Source organism: Triticum dicoccoides, chromosome 3B (genome assembly GCF_002162155.2).
Source record: "Triticum dicoccoides isolate Atlit2015 ecotype Zavitan chromosome 3B, WEW_v2.0, whole genome shotgun sequence".
In the NCBI taxonomy this organism is placed as follows: Eukaryota; Viridiplantae; Streptophyta; class Magnoliopsida; order Poales; family Poaceae; genus Triticum; species Triticum dicoccoides.
In genome coordinates this window covers 684,657,228-684,680,533 of record NC_041385.1, presented here as the reverse complement: position 1 = coordinate 684,680,533, position 23,306 = coordinate 684,657,228, and positions in this window count along the sequence as shown.

Sequence of the window (23,306 nt, the reverse complement as noted above, 5' to 3'; positions counted from 1 at the left end):
GCGCCAGTCTTCTTCTTAAAGATCCATTTATTTTCTATCGCTCGCCGATCATCGGGCAAGTCTGTCAAAGTCCATACTTTGTTTTCATACATGGATCCTATCTCGGATTGCATGGCTCCAAGCCATTTGTTGGAATCTGGGGCCGCCATCGCTTATTCATAGTTCGAAGGTTCACTGTTGTCTAACAACATGATTTCCAAGACAGGGTTGCCATACCATTCTGGTGTGGAATTTGTCCTTGTGGACCTACGAAGTTCAGTAGCAACTTGATCCGAAGTACCTTGATCATCATCATTAACTTCCTCTCTAGTCGGTGTAGGCATCACAGAAACATCTTCCTGAGCTGTGCTACTTTCCGATTCAAGAGGCAGTACTTCATCAAGTTCTACTTTCCTCCCACTTACTTCTATTGAGAGAAACTCTTTCTTTAGAAAGGATCTGTTCTTGGCAACAAAGATCTTGCCTTCGGATCTGAGGTAGAAGGTATACCCATTGGTTTCCTTAGGGTATCCTATGAAGCCGCATTTTTCCGACTTGGGTTCGAGCTTTTCAGGTTGAAGTTTCTTGACATAAGCATCGCATCCCCAAACTTTTAGAAATGACAGCTTAGGTTTCTTCCCAAACCATAATTCATATGGTGTCGTCTCAACAGATTTAGACGGTGCCCTATTTAAAGTGAATGTGGTTGTCTCTAAAGCGTAAGCCCAAAATGATAGCGGCAAATCGATAAGAGACATCATAGATCGCACCATATCCAATAGAGTGCGATTACGATGTTTGGACACACCATTATGCTGAGGTGTTCCAGGCGGCATGAGTTGTAAAACAATTCCACATTTCTTTAAGTGCGTACCAAATTCGTGACTCAAATATTCTCCCCCACGATCTGATTATAAGAACTTTATTTTCCTGTCATGTTGATTCTCCACCTCACTCTGAAATTCCTTGGACTTTTCAAAGGTCTCAGACTTGTGTTTCATTAAGTAGACATACCCATATCTACTTAAGTCATCAGTGAGGGTGAGAACATAACTATAGCCACCGCGAGCCTTAACGCTCATTGGAACACACACATCAGTATGTATGATTTCCAACAAGTTGGTTGCTCGCTCTATTTTTCCGGAGAACGGAGTCCTGGTCATCTTGCCCATGAGGCATGGTTCACATGTGTCAAATGATTCATAATCAAGAGACTCCAAAAGTCAATCTGCATGGAGCTTCTTCATGCGTTTGACACCAATGTGACCAAGGCGGCAGTGCCACAAGTATGTGGGACTATCATTATTAACCTTAAATCTTTAGGTACTCACACTATGAATATGTGTAACATCACGTTCGAGATTCAATAAGAATAAACCATTGACCAGCGGGGCATGACCACAAAACATATATCTCAAATAAATAGAACAACCATTATTCTTGGATTTAAATGTGTAGCCATCTGGCATTAAACGAGATCCAGATACAATGTTCATGCTCAAAGCTGGTATTAAATAACAATTATTGAGGTTTAACACTAATCCCGTAGGTAAATGTAGAGGTAGCGTGCCGACGGCGATCACATCGACCTTGGAACCATTCTCGATGCACATCATCACCTCGTCCTTTGCCAGTCTCCGCTTATTCCGCAGCTCCTGTTTTGAGTTACAAATATGAGCAACCGCACCAGTATCAAATACCCAGGAGCTACTACGAGTACTGGTAAGGTACACATCAATAACATGTATATCACATATACCTTTAGTGTTGCCGGCCTTCTTGTCCGCTAAGTACTTGGAGCAATTCCGCTTCCAGTGACCATTTCCCTTGCAATAAAAGCACTGAGTCTCAGGCTTGGGTCCATTCTTTGGCTTCTTCCCGGCAACTGATTTACCGGGCGCAGCAACTCCCTTGCTGTCCTTCTTGAAGTTCTTCCTACTGTTGCCCTCCTTGAAACTAGTGGTCTTATTTACCATCAACACTTGATGTTCCTTTTTGATCTCCACCTCCACTGATTTCAGCATTGAATATAACCCAGGAATGGACTTCTCCATCCCTTGCATATTGTAGTTCATCACAAAACTCTTGTAGCTAGGTGGGAGCGACTGGAGGATCCTGTCAATGACCGAGTCATCTGGGAGATTAACTCCCAACTGAGACAAACGGTTGTGTAACCCATACATGGTGAGTATGTGCTCACTGACACAACTGTTTTCCTCCATCTTACAACTGTAGAACTTGTCAGAGACTTCATATATCTCGACTCGGGCATGAGCTTGGAAAACCATTTACAGCTCTTGGAACATCTCATTTGCTCTGTGCTTCTCAAAACGCTTTTGGAGCCCTGGTTCTAAGTTGTAAAGCATGCCGAACTGAACCAAGGAGTAATCATCACTACGCGACTGCCAGGCGTTCATAATTTCTTGAGTTTCTGGGAAAATGGGTGCTTCACCTAGCGGTGCTTCTAGGACATATGCTTTCTTGGCAGCTATGAAGATGATCCTCAAGTTCCGGACCCAGTCCGTATAGTTGCTACCATCGTCTTTCAGCTTGGTTTTCTCTAGGAACGCCTTGAAGTTGAGGGCAACATTAGCGTGGGCCATTTGATCTACAAGACATATTGCAAAGATATTTTAGACTATGTTCATGATAATTAAGTTCATCTAATCAAATTATTCAATGAACTCTCACTCAGATAGACATCCCGCCAGTCATCTAAGTGATACATGATCCGAGTCAACTAGGTCGTGTCCGATCATCATGTGAGACAGACTAGTCATCATCGGTGAACATCTTCATGTTGATCGTATCTACTATACGAATCATGTTCGACCTTTCGGTCTCTTGTGTTCTGAGGCCATGTCTGTACATGCTAGGCTCGTCAAGTCAACCTAAGTGTTTTGCATGTGCAAATCTAGCTTACACCCATTGTATGTGAATGTTAGAATCTATCACACCCAATCATCACATGGTGCTTCGAAACAACGAACTTTCGCAACGGTTCACAGTTAGGGGGAACACTTTCTTGAAATTTTAATGAGGGATCATCTTATTTATGCTACCGTCGTTCTAAGCAAATAAGATGTAAAACATGATAAACATCACATGCAATCAAATAGTGACATGATATGGCCAATATCATTTTGCTCCTTTTGATCTCCATCTTCGGGGCGCCATGATCATCATCGTCACTGGCATGACACCATGATCTCCATCGTCATGATCTCCATCATCGTGTCTTCATGAAGTTGTCTCACCAACTGTTACTTCTACTACGATGGCTAACGGATAGCAATAAAGTAAAGTAATTACATGGCGTTTTCATTGACACGCAGGTCATACAATAAATTAAGACAACTCCTATGGCTCCTGCCGGTTGTCATACTCATCGACATGCAAGTCGTGATTGTCGGCGTTCTAGGAATGGGGGTACCCAGACTTGCCTGCCCGCGGCCTGCAGCGTGGCTCAAGGAGTGGCCCAGAGCGGCCCATCTTCATCAACACAAGCTCAAGACCCTCGCGAGGGGCCAAGCCTCGCGAGGCGGACGACATGAAGCTTCCTCAGGCGCATCCTCGTCAGGCTGGCACGCGAGGAGGCAGAGAGTTCAAGGCGGGGTCCCTCGCGAGGTGCCCGTGACGCAAGCCGTGACGACCGAAGCCAGGCGGACGCCGGCCTGCGCAATGTCCTTGTTTCCTCTTTGGTGCAAAGGGGGCAAGCGCAGGCAAGGGTATCAAGCAAAGGCAACCATTCCGGTGCAACAAGACCAAGACCAGCAGAACGGCGGGATGGAGGTCATCGTGGAACCCAAGTGTCACATCCCTAGTCCTGGCATGCACTAGGCTAGCCCTTCATGTGTGCATCATGTTTAAATTTTTATTTAAGTTGAAATGGGGATTGCTCAAACCCTAGCACCAGATCAAATCAACTAGGTTCAAATAAAATATTCTCAATGAACCCAAAATGCTCTTCAGGAAAGTCTATTATTTTTGGATTGGTCTAGAACCTCTCCCAAAAATGGTGCACATTTTTCTAGGCCATTCTAGATTTTTTAATTAAATCATACGGTATTTGCTTTTGGGCATTTAATTGCTAAATAATATTTTAAATGCTCAAATAATCACAAACTGGAATGTTTGCTGTTGGAAATATTCCAAACAGTGACATTGAGCAGTTTCATGATTTTTGGAAATGCCATGGCATTTTTATTAAAGCCATACACAATTACAGAAAATAGAAAATGAAAATAAAAGAGGGAGAGAGAGTTAGTACCTGGCCTCACCAGTGCAGCCCACCTGGCCGGCCAGCTGGCGGCCCATCCATCTGGCCCAGCCCACCATCGCAACCCCTCCTGCTTCGTCGTCTCGACGCCTTCTTCTCCCCAACCCCGCGCCAGGAGACGTGGACGAGGCCATGCCGACCTCCCCTTCTTCCCTGGCTATTTTCCCCTCTCCCTCTTTGTTCTTCACCCGAACAGAGAACCACCGACGCCGTACGCCGTAGCTGCAGCCACCGCCTCCCCCTCGCTTCTCTGACCGGCCCAGAGGCTCCGCCTCGACCCCCTCTTTCTTCCACCCCGAGCCACGCCACTGCGGGAGCCCCACATTGCCGCCACGAGTCATCTTCCCCGAGCACGGCCGCCGGACTCCATCAACGGATTCGTCGCCTTCCGGTCATCCCCGAGCCAGCTGAGCCTATCTTCGGCCTCAACGTGAGCTCCCGGTCCTTTCCCCCTTAACCACGTCATTGTTTTCGTCCCGTAGCCACTGCCCCGCGAGTAACCGGAGCCGCCGTCCGCCATGGCCGATGAGGTCCTCGCTCCTGAGCACCTCAGCTCCGACCAGTTGCACCACTGTGTTCCTGGAACGCCAGAGATGCCGCCCACCTACCTCGCTCGCTCGCCCGCAAGCCGCAGTGCCCCGCCCGTGCCCCACCGAACTCCGGCTGCCGCCTTTGAGCTCGTGGCCGTCGATTCCGGCCACCCCAGGCCCGGCTACTGCCACCAGCCGACGCGCTGCAACGCCAGCCACCCATAGAGACCAACCGCGGCTCAAACCGCGGCCTGTACACGAAACCCGAGCAACTCCGCGAGTTGCCGCCACGGTTTTGGTCGCCGCCGGCTGAACTCCGGTGACTCCGACGTGGCACATCATTAGCGGCTAACCCCACTAATTAACCCCACCCTCTAGACAATGACAGTGGGCCCTACTACCCAATTAAGCCGCTGTTTAGTTTTAAGCTAGATTAATTAACAAAACTAGCGGGCCCACGCGTCAGGGTTGACTGGCTGACATGGCAGTTGACCAGGGCCACCTGTCAGCGACGCTAATTGGCCCTGAGTCACTGACCTGTGGATCCCACAGGTCAGGTTTGACCTGGCCGACCCAATTGACCGCTGACATCACCCTGGCGCAGTGCTGACGCATTAATTCAATTACTGGAATTATTCTTATACAGGAAATTCCAGAAATTTAGCAAAACTTCTAAAATTCATATAAATTCAACCGTAACTCAGAGTGAAATAATTTATATATGAAAAATGATCAGAAAAATCCAATATATCCATCTGTAATATTTTGATGCATGTTAGAACAACTATAGCTGCTGTTTAGCACAAATCATATAAATGGCATTTAAACCTTCACATATGGAGTTTGAATTTGAATCTTGGATTCAAACCAACTTCATTTAACCTGTTGTTAGTTGCATTAGCTCAAATCACAGCATATTGCCATGTCATGATCATGCATCATACTGTTGCATTGCATTGATTGTGTTCTTCCTTGTTTGCCGGTATCTGTCCCCTCTCGGTAGACGATGTTCCGACGATGAGTTCGATGACACCGATGAAGAATTATTACTATCTTCAGAAGTGCCAGGCAAGCAAAACCCCCTTGTTCATTTTGATACAATCCCACTTTCTCGCTCCTACTCTATTTTACTGCATTAGGACAACAACGACATATCTATTACTTGCTGCGGTAGTTGAACCCCTTTATCCTCTGCATGACCTGTCATTGCCACAGTAAATAAATGAAACCCACTAGCATGAGTAGGAGTTGTTTTAGCCCTGATGTGCCTACTCATACATGCTTGTTTGTCATGCCTGCTACTGCTTAGAGTTGAGTCAGGTCTGATTCATCGGGGATGAATTGGAGGTGTGTGAACATGTCCTACTGTTGAGAGCTAAGTGTGTGAACACGATTTGGTAAAGGTAGCGGTGAGAGGCCATGTAGGAGTACATGGTGGGTTGTCTCATTGAAGCCGTCCTTAGGAACTGAGTTCTGTGTTTGTGATCCATGAACAGTTACTACCACACATTGGGCTCCGGGCACTCCAAGCTCTCTCGACTTATTAATCAACTTGATCTCTGTCCAGGAGTTGCAACTAGTTTCTGGTGTTTGTAGGTAGTGTTAGTAGTCTACCAAGTGGCACCCGGTATAGGTGGGCTTGGGACAGACTAGGCACAGTGGCCTGGTGTACCAAGTGGCACCCGGATGGTGGGCTTGGGAACCCTGCACACATCGTTTGGGGCCGTGAGCGACACCCCGGCCGGATCTCCTTGCGGATGGAACCCGAATAGGCGATAAACCTGGACTAGAGACTTGTGTGGTTAGTCAGGTCGTGGCCGACTCCCTCGCCAGGCTTCCGCTTGAAGGTTGTCGAGATACACGACGTGTACATGGTGGTAAGTGGCGAGAGCGTGTGTGAAGAAGTACACCCCTGCAGGGTTAACATTATCTATTCGAATAGCCGTGTCCATGGTAAAGGACTTCTGGGTTGCCTGTACAGTTCATAGACAAGTGAAAGTGGATACTCTAAAATACGCAAGATAAGCGTGAGTGCTATGTATGGCGTTCTCGTGGGGAGACGGGAGCGGATCCATAGTGATGTATTGATATGGTGAATATGTGGACTCGTGTGCGCCACCTCAAAAGAGTTACTTGCACTCGTAGTTTAGGATAGCCACTGAGTCAAAGCTGTCTTGCTGCAGTTAAACTCCACCACCCCCTTTGTTGATAAAGATGCATATGTAGATAGTTCCGATGTAAGTCTTGCTGGGTACATTTGTACTCACGTTTGCCTATTTTATGTTTTTGCAGAGAGACTTCAATCTCGCTAGTAGTTCCATGTGGACTTCGACGTTTAGCTTGTTACCTCAGCTACGATCTTGTGCCCTCGGCAGGATCTGGTAGATAGTCAGGCTTTTCAGCCTTTTTCATTTCTAGATGTCTGTACTCAGGCATGTTAAGCTTCCGCATGTGCTTTGACTTGTATGCTCTGATTGTTGGGTCATGAGACCCATGTTTGTAATATCCCACTCCTTGGAGCCTATTGAATAAATACTTGAGTTGTAGAGTCATGTTGTGATTCCATGTTGTATTTGCACATATCGAGCATATTGTGTGTATGTTATTGAAATGCTTGGTATGTGTGGGATCTGACTATCTAGTTGTTTATCCTTAGTAGCCTCTCTTACCGAGAAATGTCTCCTAGTGCTTCCACTGAGCCATGGTAGCTTGCTACTGCTCCGGAACACTTAGGCTGGCCGGTATGTGTCCTTCTTCGTTCCTGTGTCTGTCCCTTCGGGGAAATGTCACGCGATGAATACCAGAGTCCTATTAGCCTGCTACAGCCCGGTTCATCGGAGTCCTGCTAGCCCAGTGCTACAGCCTGGATCCACTCGCTGATGACCGACACGTTCGATGCTGGGTCATGGATGCATGTCCCTGTAAGTTTGTGCCACTTCGGGTTTACGAGTAGTCATGTCAGCCCGGGCTCCTTATCACATGGATGCTAGCAACACCATCATATACGTGTGCCAAAAGGCGCAAACGGTCCCGGGCAAAGGTAAGGCGACACCCGTGGGAATACCATGCGTGAGGCTGCAAAGTGATATGAGGTGTTACATGCTAGATCGATGTGGCATTGAGTTGGGGTCCTGACAGCTTTGGTATCAGAGCCTGACTGCCTGTAGGATTATCAAGCCAAACTGGTCGAAGTTGAGTCTAGAAATTCTTTAGTTATGTAAGGGAATTGATTGTGATTTGGAACGTAAGGCTCTTTTTACTCCTTTACCTTATGTCTTTCTGATCTGAGTCACCCTCTTCTTCTCTACGGGGTTAAGGAACTAGGCTTTCTCTTCTCTCTATCAGGATCACGTGTTACTAATCCGTAGACTTATAAGATTGTTGGATTCAAGCCTCAGTTCAGTTCCTACTATCTCCGTGTATTCATAGTTAATCTCAGAACCTTGATATTATGTTGATCGAGTGGTTATGCCACCATTTTTGCAGTATGTCTCAAATCTTTTCGAGCATTTACAGCCATTATGCTGTCCGAGTCATCCCAGGTTTCTAAATAGTCTGATGCATTTGCAAATTCCTACTTACCATTCCGGTGTTCCTTTGGCCAGATTAACCACACCAACTAGTGTGTTGAGGTACTCTATTGCCTCGACATATATGTTGGAGTTATTATTATGACCCTAGGTGTCTAGAGTATCACCTAGTAATCCAGTCATGCTTTGTGTTCCCAGTGTGATGATTCTGGCCATCATTCTCGAAAGCATCCCGTGATGCCACTTAGTAGTAGGTATTCTACTCCTAGGTTTTTGAACCCGAGATTTCCCTACTTACTTCATGTTGTTGGTGTTTGCTAGTTCCTTAAGGATATTAGTAACCTTTGCGATAGTTCTCGCGATTCATGGTATATCCCTCTTCCAAATACCATGAACCGCTTATGGCAGAGATTCTTAGAACTGAAGGATCACCACCAGAGTGCTCTTGACGGGTTCTCCATCCTATGTTGTGAATCTGCCAGTCCTACCCTCCCGCATGGGTTATCCGGAAGAAATATGTTGAACTCGTTCGACATGCTAATCCATGCATCCACAACTCAGAAAATCATATGTTTCTTCGAGTTGTCCCCCTTTAGTTGTATTCTGACCTTTGTCTATCAGTTGATAGTCAAGAGTATGCGTGCATTCATTCATCAATGCCTATTACTCTTGTGGTCCGTCAAGCCATTCTATCCCGGAATGACTAGGAGAAACAAACTCCAGTAGCTCATCCACATCCAGGATTGGGTCAAAGTAGTTGTACCTCGCAGATCAAAATGCAATCCAGCTCCCTGGTCTATTCTACCTTGGAGTATTACCATCTTTATATTAAGAATATCATGGGAATTGCACACCATCCTATGAACTCTTGATACACTGATACTTCTCGCACTCATTATTCGTTTCTCGGTCCCCGTGTTCTTGTAACAAGAATGCCGACAAGTGAATCGTGGCGTGTGAAATCAATACTCCTAGCAACCTTGTTGCTTGGTAGTTAAAGGACAATAATTTCATTCTTAGCGTGTTGGTTCTTGAATCATCATTCTAAGATAGATTGTGATACCTAGTCCTTATTTTCGATGCACCTTTCGATCAATGAGTTAGGGCTATGCCACTCCCTTGCTTATTTGATCATCTCGTCTTGCCCTGAAAAGCAAGATTGTTCTCGAACTAAATAGCATATCGGTGGTTCGTGATTTTCTGATTATCTTCTCGGAAGTGTTACCAGGTTGTTACCTGACCGCTATGTTGAGCTCGTGATCAAGTTGGTTTTCTATAAACCAACCCTTCTCCAAGCATCTGTGTTGGATACCCTGAGCTAGTTGGTTAAGCTAAACAACAACTTGGAGAGTTGGAAGATAATAGCTTGTCCGACTTAGTTCATTCCAAAGGGATATCTGTGTGTGTGTGTGTGTTGAAGAAAGATGATATCTTCATTGATTGATCTTCGCGATCAATTGCTGGACCTATCGTCCTAACCAAAACTTTGGTTTGAGTGTGGGCTATCCTCAAATCAAATCAGAACCAACGATATTCATAATGTTGTCTTACTCGTGGTTGATCCCTCGATCATACACCATTACATCTTTTGGTCTGACCAATGCTATCACCGTGTTCACATGATGGCGGAAGTCCAGTGATATGGAAATTCCGATGAGTTATTCTTGAGTCCATCAGCAACATCTTGTCTCCTCCATGATTCATGTTGAACATTGAGCTAGTGTTGGAAATTTTTGAAGGCATTTCTTCATGCTAGCCCATGAAGCATATGTTCGGATGAAAGAAGTGACCTTCTCTAATTCATGTTCATTTGATGCAAGTAGTCACCGTGAATTCGGGAAAGTCAATGTTGCCTCCTCTGGAATCATCCCGAATCAGTCATGCATACGTACGAAGTATATTGTGGTTTGGAGACTTGCAACCTTCATTCCATATGTATCCCTAGCACACCAAGCCACTGATTGATTTGCTCAAGGAAAAGGAATTGGTTGTGTTAATTCTAGATCATGCAAAAGACTCCAATATCCTTGATGATGGTTCCCCACTGGAACTCGGTAGTGTTTTATTGTAAGACTACCATGTGATCATGTTTTGTCTGGGACAACGTGTTCACATGTGTGTAGCAGAACCAGCTCATGTTTTGGAGCTTGCTATCGTAGTTCATCTCCCGAGAATCTCGCAACGTCGTCTCGTCGATTTGTGTTGCAAATTTTATTTTCAGACTTGCTGAGTCTGAAGTATCCTATCACCAACCGGATCTGAATCTTAGGCAGATATGATGGTTGGAACATTCCCAATAGTTGCATTTTGTTCCCAGCTTGCACTACCATTGTGCCAATTTCCCATGGGCTGCCTTCTCAGCAATTGCTATCCAAGATCATCTTCAAAAGTGGACCTACCATGGGTCCCATCCATTTCCGATGAGAAGCAAAATCATCCATGACATTGTCTTCAACAAGGTAATCCACATCATCCATTCTAATCCGGGTATGCCATTCTACCAAACCCCTCCAAATGATCGCTCGAGAATTACCTTAGGCTGGTATAAAGAGTTTCGATGATCTCTAAATCAAAGGTAATTCTTTTTGCCACTTAAGGGATATTCCTACGAGTCACCTTCCCTAAGGTGCCCCGTTATGGTATCATGGCAATTCAACTCCTCGCTACGTTGACAAACGATCACCACATTCTTAAGTCTGGAATTGTTGTCTACCTAGCAAGCCCTCGTCATCTGTCTCACTCCATTTCCTCAGATGTATGCTTCGTGTCTCAGCTCGAGAGATGTGTTAATGTCTCATCCCATGAGTTGATCCTGAGTTGTTCGGTCTTCGAGAAGATCGATTCTTCTAGAGTTTTCCTTTCCTCTTCTTGTCATGTTGGTTGGAGTTCTCAGAGGAAGACATCGGGTCAAAGATGGTGATCGATTCAACGTTCTGATGAAGTGCAACCTGGGTCGTGAAGATTGCGTTAGTTGCGTTTCCCCTTCATTCTACCCTATGCTTGAATCTCGGGACGAGATTCTTGTTTAGTGGGGGTGAGTTGTCACATCCCTAGTCCTGGCATGCACTAGGCTAGCCCTTCATGTGTGCATCATGTTTAAATTTTTATTTAAGTTGAAATGGGGATTGCTCAAACCCTAGCACCAGATCAAATCAACTAGGTTCAAATAAAAATATTCTCAATGAACCCAAAATGCTCTTCAGAAAAGTTTATTATTTTTGGATTGGTCTAGAACCTCTCCCAAAAATGACGCACATTTTTCTAGGCCATTTTGGATTTTTGAATTAAATCATACGATATTTGCATTTGGGCATTTAATTGCTAAATAATATTTTAAATGCTCAAATAATCACAAACTGAAATGTCTGCTGTTGGAAATATTCCAAACAGTGACATTGAGCAGTTTCATGATTTTTGGAAATGCCATGGCATTTTTATTAAAGCCAAACACAATTACAGAAAATAGAAAATAGAAAATGAAAATAAAAGAGAGAGAGAGAGAGTTAGTACCTGGCCTCACCAGTGCAGCCCACCTGGCCGGCCCAGCTGGCAGCCCAGCCATCTGGCCCAGCCCACCACCGCAACCCCTCTGTCGTCTTCCTCCTCTGCCAGGAGGAGAAGCAGCTGCGTGCGGCGCGCACAGCCACCCGTGGCCACCTCCTGCTTTGTCGTGTCGACGCCTCCTTCTCCCCAACCCCGCGCCAGGAGACGTGGACGAGGCCGTGCCAACCTCCCCTTCTTCCCTGGCTATTTTCCCCTTTCCCTCTTCGTTCTTCGCCCGAACAGAGAGCCACCGACGCCGTTCGCCATAGCTGCAGCCACCGCCTCCCTCTCGCTTCTCTGACCGGCCCAGAGGCTCCGCCTCGACCCCCTCTTTCTTCCACCCCGAGCCACGCCACCGCGGGAGCCCCACATCGCCGCCATGAGTCTTCTTCCCCGAGCACGGCCGCCGGACTCCATCCACGGATTCGTCGCCTTCCGGTTGTCCCCGAGCCAGCTGAACCTATCTTCGGCCTCAACGTGAGCTCCCGGTCCTTTCCCCCTTAACCACGCCGTCGTTTTCGTCCCGTAGCCACTGCCCCGCGAGTAACCAGAGCCGCCGTCCGCCATGGCCGATGAGGTCCTCGCTCCTGAGCACCTCAGCTCCGACCAGTTGCACCACTGTGTTCCTGGAACGCCAGAGATGCCACCCACCTACCTCGCTCGCTCGCCCGCAAGCCGCAGTGCCCTGCCCGTGCCCCACTAAACTCCGGCTGCCGCCTTTGAGCTCGTGGTCGTCGACTCCGGCCACCCCAGGCCCGGCTACTGCCACCAGCCGACGTGCTGCAACACCAGCCACCCGTAGAAACCAACCGCGGCTCAAACCGCGGCCTGTACGCGAAACCCGAGCAACTCCGGCGAGTTGCCGCCACGGTTTTGGTCGCCGCCGGCTGAACTCCGGTGACTCCGACGTGGCACATCATTAGCGGCTAACCCCACTAATTAACCCCACCCTCTACACAATGACAGTGGGCCCTGCTACCTAATTAAGCCGATGTTTAGTTTTAAGCTAGATTAATTAACAAAACTAGTGGGCCCATGCGTCAGGATTGATTGGCTGACGTGGCAGTTGACCAGGGCCACCTGTCAGCGACGCTAACTGGCGCTGAGTCACTGACCTGTGGATCCCACAGGTCAGGTTTGACCTGGCCGACCCAGTTGACCGCTGACATCACCCTGGCGCAGTGCTGACGCATTAATTCAATTACTAGAATTATTCTTATACAGGAAATTCCAGAAATTTAGCAAAACTTCTAAAATTCATATAAATTCAACCGTAACTCAGAATGAAATAATTTATAAATGAAAAATGATCAGAAAAATCCAATCAATCCATCTGTAATATTTTCATGCATGTTAGAAGAACTATAGCTGCTGTTTAGCACAAATCATATAAATGGCATTTAAACGTTCACATATGGAGTTTGAATTTGAATCTTGGATTCAAACCAACTTCATTTAACCTGTTGTTAGTTGCATTAGCTCAAATCACAGCATATTGCCATGTCATGATCATGCATCATACTATTGCATTGCATTGATTATGTTCTTCCTTGTTTGCCGGTATTTGTCCCCTCTCGGTAGACGATGTTCCGACGATGAGTTCGATGACACCGATGAAGAATTATTACTATCTTCAGAAGTGCCAGGCAAGCAAAACCCCCTTGTTCATACCGATACAATCCCACTTTCTCGCTACTGCTCTATTTTACTGCATTAGGACAACAACGACATATCTGTTACTTGCTGCGGTAGTTGAACCCCTTTATCCTCTGCATGACCTGTCATTGCCACAGTAAATAGATGAAACCCACTAGCATGAGTAGGAGTTATTTTAGCCCTGATGTGCCTACTTATACATGCTTGTTTGTCATGCCTGCTACTTCTTAGAGTTGAGTCAGGTCTGATTCATCGGGGATGAATTGGAGGTGTGTGAACATGTCCTACTGTTGAGAGCTAAGTGTGTGAACATGATTTGGTAAAGGTAGCGGTGAGAGGCCATGTAGGAGTACATGGTGGGTTGTCTCATTGAAGCCGTCCTTAGGAACTGAGTTCTGTGTTTGTGATCCATAAACAGTTACTACCACACATTGGGCTCCGGGCACTCCAAGCTCTCTCGACTTATTAATCAACTTGATCTCTGTCCAGGAGTTGCAACTAGTTTTTGGTGTTTGTAGGTAGTGTTAGTAGTCTACCAAGTGGCACCCGGTACAGGTGGGCTTGGGACAGACTAGGCACAGTGGCCTGGTGTACCAAGTGGCACCCAGATGGTGGGCTTGGGAACCCTGCACACATCATTTGGGGCCGTGAGCAACACCCCGGCCGGATCTCCTTGCGGATGGAACCCAAATAGGCGATAAACCTGGACTAGAGACTTGTGTAGTTAGTCAGGTCGTGGCCGACTCCCTCGCCAGGCTTCCGCTTGATGGTTGCCGAGATACACGACGTGTACATGGTGGTAAGTGGCGAGAGCGTGTGTGAAGAAGTAGGCCCCTGCAGGGTTAACATTATCTATTCGAATAGCCGTGTCCGCAGTAAAGGACTTCTGGGTTGCCTATACAGTTCATAGACAAGTGAAAGTGGATACTCTAAAATACGCAAGATAAGCGTGAGTGCTATGTATGGCATTCTCGTGGGGAGACGGGAGCGGATCCATAGTGGTGTATTGATATGGTGAATATGTGGACTCGTGTGCGCCACCTCAAAAGAGTTACTTGCAGTCGTAGTTTAGGATAGCCACTGAGTCAAAGCTGGCTTGCTGCAGTTAAACTCCACCACCCCCTTTGTTGATAATGATGCATATGTAGATAGTTCTGATGTAAGTCTTGCTGGGTACATTTGTACTCACGTTTGCCTATTTTATGTTTTTGCAGAGAGACTTCAGTCTTGCTAGTAGTTCCACGTGGACTTCGATGTTTAGCTTGTTACCTCAGCTACGATCTTGTGCCCTCGACAGGATCTGGTAGATAGTCAGGCTTTTCAGCCTTTTTCATTTCTAGATGTCTGTACTCAGGCATGTTAAGCTTCCGCATGTGCTTTGACTTGTATGCTCTGATTGTTGGGTCATGAGACCCATGTTTGTAATATCCCGCTCCTCGGAGCCTATTGAATAAATACTTGAGTTGTAGAGTCATGTTCTGATTCCATGTTGTATTTGCACATATCGAGCATATTGTGTGTATGTTATTGAAATGCTTGGTATGTGTGGGATCTGACTATCTAGTTGTTTATCCTTAGTAGCCTCTCTTACCGAGAAATGTCTCCTAGTGCTTCCACTGAGCCATGGTAGCTTGCTACTGCTCCGGAACACTTAGGCTGGCCGGCATGTGTCCTTCTTCGTTCCTGTGTCTGTCCCTTCGGGGAAATGTAACGCGATGAATACCGGAGTCCTATTAGCCCCTACAGCCCGGTTCACCTGAGTCCTGCTAGCCCAGTGCTACAGCCTGGATCCACTTGCTGATGACCGACACGTTCGATGCTGGGTCATGGATGCCTGTCCCTGTAAGTTTGTGCCACTTCGGGTTTTAGACTAGCCATGTCAGCCCAGGCTCCTTATCATATGGATGCTAGCGACACTATCATATATGTGTGCCAAAAGGCGCAAACGGTCCCGGGCAAAGGTAAGGCGACACCCGTGGGAATACCATGCGTGAGGCCGCAAAAGTGATATGAGGTGTTACATGCTAGATCGATGTGGCATTGAGTCGAGGTCCTGACACCAAGCCGGCGTCATCATCAGATCCTTTGGCAGGCGAGGACCAACTTTAGTTAGGATAAGTGTACTAGATGTTCCCCTTCAAAATGGCCAATTGTTGGCGCCCTTCCCGCTCAATATTTGGGAAGAGGACCAGGGCCTCGCTCTATAAATAGGGCTAGCCACCATAGTATGGGGGAACACAGACACGTTATCTGAAGGTCGACCGATCGAACCTTAGCCAGAACCACCAACACAAGAACCCCTCCTCTCGCGAGGCAGTTCTTCCTTTGTATTGTTCATCATCAGCCCCTTAGGCAATCCACCACACCACAAACTAGAGTAGGGTATTACACCACAATGGTGGCCCAAACTAGTATAAACCTCGCGTCCCTTGTGTTGTTCTTTGTGTAGCCTAGATCCTTTGCGAGGCGACGAGACGTGAGTCGGTAGGGTGAATGATTTCCGCTCGCACCCCAGAGTTCGAACCTTAAGGGTCTTCCGAAACCCGCAACCCGACATTTGGCGCGCGAGGTAGGGGTGCACCAGAATCTTTCTTCCGCCGCCTCGCATTCTGTCGCATCGTCGTCATCATGTTTGGCGACCCAACGGGCAACCCTGACCCCTGGGTGGCCTGGCCTGCCCGCACTGAGCCGCTCACCCAGAACGACCTCAACCTTGTGCCCTAGGTAGCCCGTGGTCCGCAGGGCGCTGCAGGCCACGGGCGACACGGCCAAGCATCACCAGCAAGGGCTTCAAGCCACGCCGCAGCCACAGCGTCGTACACCCGACGGGAGCAGGCGAACTCAAGGGTCGCGCTCACGGTGGCCCGAGAACTACTACGATGCAGGATGCTTGAGGGCGTCCACGACGTGCTACTGGAGCGGGTGGTAGAGCTCCTGGGCTCCGCCGCCTTGGGGGCTCATCCCTTCTGCGCCCAGCTGCCACCCCAGGTCTAGGGTGGACCGCACGGAGGCCCCATATGCGCCTGCGCAGCTCCAAGCGGATCCCAAGGCCTCCCCAGCGCTAGCCTGGCCGCCAGCACCGGGCGACCGGCAGTACCGGCTCGCCTCCAATCAGTGAAGGGGCATTCACTGTAGCCCACGTCTCCGGAGGGCCGCCATGCTACCACCCCCAAGGCAGCACTTCGAGCAGGACTACGTGGCACGTGGGGCACTACGACGAGGCATTCGGGGCGGCAGCCCCAGAAGCTTACGTGCCCCACATGGTAGATCAAGGGAACGCGCTGGAAGAAGACCATGGCTCATTCCTTGGCCCAGGCTGGGGGGAGGAGACGCCGGAAGCTAAGCTCTTTCAGGAACCCCAGGAGAGCCTCGACGACCGCGCTGGTGGCAGCGACTATCGGGTACCGCTAATTCCTCAGGAGCAAGATTACGCTAACCATGGGTCACAAGAGGTACAGGTCGCTGCGGCAGATGGCTGCCCCAATCCGGCAGTTTCCTACCCCTCAGGAGGAGGGCACCGGGGGCTACCGGAGAGGGGCCGAGATCCGGCCTCACCCCCGCGGCGCTCTGAGCAAGGCATCCTCAGGAGGTAGGCCCTCTGCCGGGGAGGTTCCCTAGGGCCTGCCCCCAGCAGAGGACCCGTGGTCGTTGGGGGAACCGTTGGCGACCGCTCTATCCCATCGGTGGCGGCCTCGGTCTCCGACCATCGTCGATGGCAATAGAGGGCGCAAGGCGGGGCCCTCGTCTGGCGATATGAAGCAAGGTCGGTACCTGTGAAGAAGGCCGAGTGCCTGTGAAGCTCGCTGCCCCGTGACACTCTCACGTAATAATGAGTGGGGCTGTATACGCCCCAGAGTCTCCGGAGAGCCTCCCTCGGGCCTCGGGGGCTCCCGCCCATGCCCAGTGGCAGCACTTAGCTCCGCGCTGGTGAGAAGACGTCGAAGACTAGACTAGGTGTCGGATGCGGCCTTTTTACTTTTTTGCCCTTCTCTTGGTTGTCGAGTTTCCTCGGTTTGAATTTAAGTTGGATTTGAGCTTGAAACTTGCGTGTGTTCGGGGAAGGGGTGTTTAGTCTCGTTCGAGCAATCTCTCGCGTTCTGGTTTCGGCTTTGTGTCCAAAGCTAGCATCAGCTACCTCCCCTCGCGAGCCCCTCGCGAGCAGGGCCAGGCCAAGCATAGCTACGGCCCAGACCGCTATTGTTGCACCCTCTCAGGAGGTTCTCATCACAGGATCAGTGGGTTCACTCAGGAGACACTCGGGACACTGCGGCCCCCCGCAGGCTCGCTCAGGACCCATGCGGGTCAAAGGTAAACAAGTCAACTGACTCATCACAAGGCCAATCGCTTGGCGTAAGCATGCATGAGACATCATGTCTACAAATACGCTAACTACAAGCTCTTACACAAGGGGCTTCCCCTCCCAAAATGCTCTTACAACCTTCAGGGCCAAGCCTGAACTCTCTTTGTGCAGCGTAAACAGCAGGAATAGCGTGCGATCAATCGGATAAATCCCCCAATGCATCTTCAGGGGCACCTCCGGAGTCATCGCTGGCGTTGTTGGCCTCGCCATTGCCCGCTACATCGCCGTCATCAGCATCCGGATCATTCACCACACCGCCCTCATCGGCAGCCACGACCACACCGTCGTCATCAGTGGTGAAGGCCCTAACAAGGGTGTCCACGTTGTCCTCCACCCAATGCACCAGATCGCCCCAGATGGCCGCAGGTACCAGTGCGATGGCGGCGTCAAAGTCAAAGTGGGGGTCCCTGTTCTGAAGATAACTGAAGACGCGAGAAAAAGCACGTCCAAGCAGGGCACGGCTCCTCTCCTCCACCAGCCTGTCGGCCCTACCCGACCGATTCTCTAGCTGCATCACCACGTTAGTGAAGAACCGAAGGTTGCCAGCATAGTTAACCACATGGGGCTCCTCAACGGCCGCCTCACAGATGTTGCCCAAGGCCGCATTGCCTCTTTCCCGGAGCGCACGGAGCATGGGGCCATGCACGTGCTCCAAGGTCTGCCGATGACGTATCTCATCCTCGTTCCGCCGCGTAACAGCCTCAGCTTCATCAACCGTTTGATGAAGGAGGAGCACCTCGGTGCGGGAAGAAGCCAGCTCCACCTGCGTCGCGCCAAGGGCGGCCCCGGAAGCATCAGCGCGCCGCGTCACTTCATCCAGCTTGGCCTTAAGGGCGGCAGTCCTGCCCTCCGTTTCGAACCTGATCAGCTCCAACCTTTCTCCGTACTCGCGTTCAAGATTCGAGTGAGCCTCCGCCACGCGACGGTCGACCTCCTCTTGGACTCGGGCTTCCCGCGCGGTGACATCATCCTCCGCCAGTGCCACCAGGCGCTCCCTCGTCTCCAACCGCTCAAGATCAAGGGTGCGCTTGGCGGCCTCCAGCGCCAGTGCCTCCTCACGTCTCTGGAGCTCTGCCTGGTCGACGGAAGGCCCCTTCAGCGACACAAGAGTCGCCTGACACAGCTCGACTTGCTGCTCTAGGGAGTTGCTCCATGCCTAGAGCTCCCACGCACGTTCCTCTACAGCCTTGCGCGTCGGTCTGCCTCCCGTGCCTCCTCGACGGCTTGGGAGCAGGCCTCCCGCGAACCCTGCCAGCGATGCTTCGGCCTTCGCATTGTCAAGGTCGCGCAGATGACGTGCAAGGGCGACGGCTACCTTCAGCTTGCGCCTTTCCTCAGCAAGGCGCAGGCCTTCGGCCTCAAGACGCGCGTCCTCGCCGGTCGCCATCCACGACCAAAGGATGAGCTCGGGGCAGGCTGGCTATGCCCCAGGAGAGCTCGCGAAGGAGGGACGCGAAGCGCGCAGGATCAGGATGCTCTGCTGGATGGCTCACCTCTCTGACCAACCTCACGGCGAGGGCGGTACTCGATCTCGGGGTGCTCGAAACCGTGGAGAGGGCGAAGCCTGAGGGGATGGCTCATCGGCCGCCTCCATGAACTCGGCTAGAAGGGCCCTGCAAGGCAATGGTCAGCCAAAGCATCGGGAAAGTAAGGGACTGAGAAAGGAGAAGACTTACTCATCAATGGAAAAGTACTTCATGCGCTTCAATAGGCGGCAGGGGTAATCATATCCACCCAAGGCTTCCTTCCTCTTTCGGAGGGCCTTGAAGTCTACGCGGAAGCGGCCTAGGAGCTCGGCGCAAGGGTCTGCCTGCAGCAAGGAAGACGCGTCAAGGTGATCGGCGTCGGAGGCATTGGCCTGGAGCACACCGCCAGGCGCCTCCTCATGGAGGGTGGCCGGGGCCTCGGGAGCCTCGGCCGCAGGAGCCGCAGGCCGCAGCTCGACGCATGCGACTGCCACAGGGCAGGCTTCAGGAGGTGCCACCTCAGGAGTTCCGCGCGGCGTCATTATCTCGACAGCAACCCCCTCGGCCCCCGGCGGCCCTCGCCTCCCGGCTCCACCACTTGGGGAAGGACCGCCGCGGGCAACCGGGAGGGCAACCACAGCAACGGGGTTCTCATGAGGCCCCGTGAGGCCGGCTGGGTGCAGCGCCCATTCATCAAAGCTGGGCATCTGCTTCACAAAGTCGGCCCTGCCTGAGCAAAGGTACAATAGGGCGGCACCTTGCCGAAGGCTGCCTGGGGAAGGATCGCCAGTCAGAACCATAAGGACCTTCCTCAGCACCTCGGGCGCCAAATCTTCCTTCTAGAGCCTCATATGGTCTTCACGCCCCCCAAAGGCCCACATCCGGCGGGAGTGACGCTGGAGATCGGGGCGATGCGGGTCTGAAGGAACTCCTTCATCACCTTGGGCGTCGTCACGTCGAGCGCCCTCAAGTTCCAGAAGCGACACCACACGAAGGCGAGCCGGGGGCTCGTGAGCATCTCATGGCCCCAGCCCAAGTTGGGGATAGCGGGCAAGATTGGCTCCGAGAGCAGGGGGCTGGGCACTCCGATATCCACGTACAGCCACCGCTCTCGGAACCCAGCAGCAGACGGAGGAAGGCTGAAATCGATCCCTAGGGCAGCCGCCTCTAGCACGGCAAAGAAGCTCACGCACCCCAAGCATTGAGTGGGGTCGCTAAGGCGCAAAGAGAAGAAATGGCGCAGCAGGGCAACTGAAGGAGGAATGCCCACCATCGCCTCGCAAACAAAGGCAAAAATGGCAAGGAGAGTAATGGATTCGGGACCCAAGTGCATCATGTGGATCTGATAATGGGAAAGTACAACATTGAAGAAATCAGAAAAGGGGGGAACCAGACCCGCCCACAGGGCATCGGCGAAGAATCGGACCTCGGTGACTACTCTGTTGAAGGAGGAGTGAGATGCAGGCCAGACCGTCGTCCTCCCGCACTCGTTGAAGATGGTGGCGAGGGCAGAGCTGACCTTGTCCAGGGCTTCTAGATTGAGTATGATTGACTGATCGACGCCAGGAGCCGCCGACGGCGGCAAGCGGGGCGAAGGCGCGGGCTTCTTCCCCTTATCATTCTTTGTTGGCGCCATGGCGGCAGGAAGGGGGAGAGTTTGAGATTGAATTGGAAGCAGAGACTGGAACTCAAGGGGGAGGGAGAGCAGGAGATGCGCGAACGGCGAAAAGAGGGATGACTGTGTGCAACCATGGGTCCGCCTAGTCGGGCGCAAAATGAGGGGCATGGGGAAACAGGGACGCCCACATCCAATCAACCGCCACGCGGCGCCCAAGGCCGTAGGCTGTTGGGGCCCGCGGTGCTTCGCACTTACCCCTTCGCTTCTCTGCTAAGCCAAGTCCGGGCGCGCCTTGGGCCCGGGGGCTACTGTCGGTGTTCTGAGAACGGGGGTACCTAGACTTGCCTGCCTGTGGCCTGCAGCGTGGCTCAAGGAGTGGCCCAGAGCGGCCCATCTTCGTCAACACAAGCTCAAGACCCTCGCGAGGGGCCAAGCCTCGCGGGGCGGACGACAGGAAGCTTCCTCAAGCGCAGCCTCGTCAGGCTGGCTCCCGAGGAGGCGGAGAGTTCAAGGCGGGGTACCTCACGAGGTGCCCGTGACGCAAGCCCTGACGACCGAAGCCAGGCGGGCACTGGCCTGCGCAGTGTCCTTGTTTCCTCTTTGGTGCAAAGGGGGCAAGCTTAGGCAAGAGTATCAAGCAAAGGCAACCATTTCGGTGCAACAAGACCAAGACCAGCAGAACGGCAGGATGGAACTCATCGTGGAGCCCAAGCCGGCGTCATCATCAGAGCCTTTGGCAGGCGAGGACCAACTTTAGTCAGGATAAGTGTACTAGATGTTCCCCTTCAAAAGGGCCAATTGTTGGCGCCCTTCCCGCTCAATATTTGGGAAGAGGACCAGGGCCTCGCTCTATAAATAGGGCTAGCCACCATAGTATGGGGGGACACACACACATCATCTGAAGGTCGACCAATCGAACCTTAGCCAGAACCACCAACACAAGAACCCCTCCCCTCGCGAGGCAGTTCTTCCCTTGTATTGTTCATCATCAGCCCCTGAGGCAATCCACCACACCACAAACTAGAGTAGGGTATTACACCACAATGGTGGCCCGAACTAGTATAAACCTCGCGTCCCTTGTGTTGTTCTTTGTGTAGACTATATCCTTTGCGAGGCGACGAGACGTGAGTCGGTAGGGGGAGTGATCTCCGCGCGCACCCCAGAGTTCAAACCTTAAGGGTCTGCCGGAACCCGCAATCCGATAGTGATTCCTATTAAAAGAACATGATCAATCTCATACATCACATATATCATTCATCACATCCTCTTGGCCATATAACATCACACGGCATATGCTGCAAGAACAAGTTAGACGTCCTCTAAATGTTGTTGCAAGTTTTTACGTGGCTGCTATAGGTTTCTAGCAAGAACGTTTGAGGGAGTTCCGGACTAGGGGGTGTCCGGATAGCCGAACTATCATCATCGGACGGACTCCAAGACTATGAAGATGCAAGATTGAAGACTTCGTCCCGTGTCCGGATGGGACTTTCCTTGGCGTGGAAGGCAAGCTTAGCGATACGGATATGTAGATTTCCTACATTTGTAATCGACTTTGTGTAACCGTAGCCCTCTCCGGTGTCTATATAAACTGGATGGCTGTAGTCCATAGGACGAACAACAATCATACCATAGGCTAGCTTCTCGGGTTTAGCCTCCTTGATCTCGTGGTAGATCCACTCTTGTAACACACATCATCAATATTAATCAAGCAGGACGTAGGGTTTTACCTCCATCAAGAGGGCTGAACCTGGGTAAAACATCGTGTCCCTTGTCTCCTGTTACCATCCGCCTAGACGCACAGTTCGGGACCCCCTACCCAAGATCCACCGGTTTTGACACCGACATTGGTGCTTTCATTGAGAGTTCCTCTGTCTCGTCACCGATAGGCTCGATAGCTTCTTCAATCATCATCAACGACGCAGTCCAGGGTGAGATCTTCCTCCCCGGACAAATCTTCGTATTCGGCGGCTTTGCACTGCGGGCCAAGTCGCTTGGCCAACTGGAGCAGATCGAAAGCTACGCCCCTGGTCGTCAGGTCAGATTTGGAAGTTTGAGCTTCACGGCTGACATCTGCGGGGACTTGATCCTCGATGGTTTCGAGCCACAGCCGAGCGTGCCGCACTGTCGCGGCGAGCATGATTTAGCTCTGCAGCCGGACAGTACCCTGGAGGCCGCACTCGAAACTGCTCCGATCTTCGATTCGGAGCCATTTACGCAGATCGAGGACGGATGCCTAGACACCGCCTCGGAGGCCGCAACCTCTCGGCGATAGAGCCGAACACTGACTTTGTCCCTCATAAAGCTCGTGACTCCGAGGTGCCGGACTCCTCGCCGGACTCCGAACC